The sequence below is a fragment of the Callorhinus ursinus genome, unplaced genomic scaffold, assembly GCF_003265705.2.
Source record: "Callorhinus ursinus isolate GAN/ISIS: 27379988/994484 unplaced genomic scaffold, GSC_fseal_2.0 scaffold1, whole genome shotgun sequence".
NCBI lineage: Eukaryota > Metazoa > Chordata > Mammalia > Carnivora > Otariidae > Callorhinus > Callorhinus ursinus.
The window spans coordinates 77,822,562-77,826,200 of NW_027397063.1; positions in this window are offsets into that span (position 1 = coordinate 77,822,562).

The window sequence follows — 3,639 nt, forward strand, 5'->3', positions numbered from 1 at the left end:
TCTGTATATTAACAATGAACTACCTGAAAAAGAAATTAGAAAACAGTCCCATTTATAATAATACCAAAAAAAATTTAGTAATAAATTCCTAAAAATATTTAGGAATAAACTAGGATGATAGATGTGTATACTGAAAACTGTACAACGCTGATTAAAGAAATTAAAGAAGGCACAAACAAATGGAAAGACATCCTATATTTAGGGACTGGAAGACTTATTATTGTCAAAATGTCCATACTACCTAAAGTGATCTATAGACTCAATGCAATCCCTATCAAAGTTCCAATGACATTCTTTTTAAAAAAATTTTTTTATTGTTATGTTAATCACCCTACATTACATCATTAGTTTTTGATGTAGTGTTCCATGATTCATTGTTTGTGCATAACACCCATTGCTCCACGCAGAACATGCCCTATTTAATACCCATCACCAGGTTAACCCATCCCCCCACCCCCCTCCCCTCTAGAACCCTCAGTTTGTTTTTCAGAGTCCATCATCTCTCATGGTTCGTCTCCCTCTGCGATTTATCCCTCTTCATTCTTCCCCTCCTGCTATCTTCTTCTTCTTTTTTTCTTAACATATATTGCATTATTTGTTTCAGAGGTACAGATCTGTGATTCAACAGTCTTGCACAATTCACAGCACTCGCCATAGCACATACCCTCCCCAAGGTCTATCACCCAGCCACCCCATCCCTCCCAGCCCTCCACCACTCCAGCAACCCTCAGTTTGTTTCCTGAGATTAAGAATTCCTCATATCAGTGAGGTCATATGATACATGTCTTTCTCTGATTGACTTATTTCACTCAGCATAACACCCTCCAGTTCTATCCACGTCTTTGCAAATGGCAAGATCTCATTCCTTTTGATGGCTGCATAATATTCCATTGTGTATATATGCCACATCTTCTTTATCCATTCATATGTCAATGGACATCTTGGCTCTTTCCATAGTTTGGCTATTGTGGACATTGCTGCTATAAACATTGGGGTGCACGTACCCCTTCGGATCCCTACATTTGTATCTTTGGGGTAAATACCCAGGAGTGCAATTGCTGGGTCGTATGGTAGCTCTATTTTCAATTTTTTGAGGAACCTCCATACTGTTTTCCAGAGTGGTTGCACCAGCTTGCATTCCCATCAACAGTGTAGGAGGGTTCCCCTTTCTCCACATCCCCGCCAACATCTGTCATTTCCTGACTTGTTAATTTTAGCCATTCTGATTGGTGTGAGGTGGTATCTCATTGAGGTTTTGATTTGGATTTCCCTGATGCCGAGTGATGTTGAGCACTTTTTCATGTGTCTGTTGGCCATTTAGATGTCTTCTTTGGAAAAATGTCTGTTCATGTCTTCTGCCCATTTCTTGATTAGATTATTTGTTCTTTGGGAGTTGAGTTTGATAAGTTCTTTATAGATTTTGGATACTAGCCCTTTATGTGATATGTCATTTGCAAATATTTTCTCCCATTCTGTCGGTTGTCTTTTGGTTTTGTGGACTGTTTCTTTTGCTCTGCAAAAGCTTTTTATCTTTATGAAGTCCCAAGAGTTCATTTTTGCCCTTGCTTCCCTTGCCTTTGGCGATGTTTCTAGGAAGAAGTTGCTGTGGCTGAGGTCGAAGAGGTTGTTGTCTGTGTTCTCCTCTAGGATTTTGATGGACTCCTGTCTCACATTTAGGTCTTTCAACCATTTGGAGTCTATTTTTGTGTGTGGTGTAAGGAAATGGTCCAGTTTCATTCTTCTGCATGTGGCTGTCCAATTTTCCCAACACCATTTGTTGAAGAGACTGTCTTTTTTCCATTGGACATTCTTTCCTGCTTTGTCAAAGATTAGTTGACCATAGAGTTGAGGGTCCATTTCTGGGCTCTCTATTCTATTCCATTGACCTATGTGTCTGTTTTTGTGCCAGTACCATGCTGTCTCGATGATGACAGCTTTGTAATAGAGCTGGAAGTCCGGAATTGTGATGCTGCCAGCTTTGCTTTTCTTTTTCAACATTCCTGTGGCTATTCGGGGGTCTCTTCTGGTTCCATACAAATTTTAGGATTATTTGTTCCATTTCTTTGAAAAAAGTGGATGGTATTTTGATGGGGATTGCATTGGAAGTGTAGATTGCTCTAGCATTGACATCTTCACAATGTTTGTTCTTCCAATCCATGAGCATGGAACGTTTGTCCATTTCTTTGTGTCTTCCTCAATTTCTTTCAGGAGTATTTTATAGTTTTCTGAGTACAGATCCTTTGCCTCTTTGGTTAGATTTATTCCTAGGTATCTTATGGTTTTGGGTGCAATTGTAAATAGGATTGACTCCTTAATTTCTCTCTCTTCTGTCTTGTTGTTGGTGTATAGGGATGCCACTGATTTCTGTGCATTGATTTTATATCCTGCCACTTTACTGAATTCCTGTATGGGTTCTAGCAGTTTTGGGGTGGAGTCTTTTGGGTTTTCCACAAAGAGTATCATATCATCTGCAAAGAGTGAGAGTTTGACTTCCTCTTTGCCGATTTGGATGCCTTTGATTTCTTTTTGTTGTCTGATTGCTGTGGCTAGGACTTCTAATACTATGTTGAATAGCAGTAGTGATAGTGGACATCCCTGCCACGTTCCTGACCTTAGGGGGAAGGCTCTCAGCTTTTTCCCATTGAGAATGATATTTGCTGTAGGTTTTTCATAGATGGCTTTTATGATATTGAGGTATGTACCCTCTATCCCTATACTCTGAAGAGTTTTGATCAAGAAAGGATGCTGTACTTTGTCAAATGCTTTTTCTGCATCTTTTGAGAGGATCATATGATTCTTGTTCTCTCTTTTGTTAATGTATTGTATCACGTTAATTGATTTGCGGATGTTGCACCAACCTTGCAGCCCAGGGATAAATCCCACTTGGTCATGGTGAATAATCCTTTTACTGTACTGTTGGATCCTACTGGCTAGTATTTTGGTGAGAATTTTTGCATCCATGTTCATCAAGGATATTGGTCTGTAATTCTCCTTTTTGATGGGGTCTTTGTCTGGTTTTGGGATCAAGGTAATGGTGGCCTCACAAAACGAGTTTGGAAGTTTTCCTTCCATTTCTATTTTTTGGAACAGTTTCAGGGGAATAAGTATTAATTCTTCTTTAAATGTTTGGTAGAATTCCCCTGGGAAGCCATCTGGCCCTGGGCTTTTGTTTGCTGGGAGATTTTTGATGACTGCTTCAATTTCCTTAGTGGTTATAGGTCTGTTCAGGTTTTCTATTTCTTCCTGGTTCAGTTTTGGTAGTTGATACATCTCTAGGAATGCATCCATTTCTTCCAGGTTATCTAATTTGCTGGCATATAGTTGCTCATAACATGTTCTTATAATTGTTTGTATTTCTTTGGTGTGGGTTGTGATCTTTCCTCTTTCATTCATCATTTTGTCGATTTGGGTCCTTTCTCTTTTCTTTTTGATAAGTCTGGCCAGGGGTTTATCAATCTTGTTAATTCTTTCAAAGAATCAGCTCCTGGTTTCGTTGATCTGTTCTACTGTTCTTTTGGTTTCTAGTTCATTGATTTCTGCTCTGATCTTTATTATTTCTCTTCTCCTGCTGGGTTTAGGCTTTATTTGCTGTTCTTTCTCCAGCTCCTTTAGGTGTAGGGTTAGGTTGTGTATTTGAGA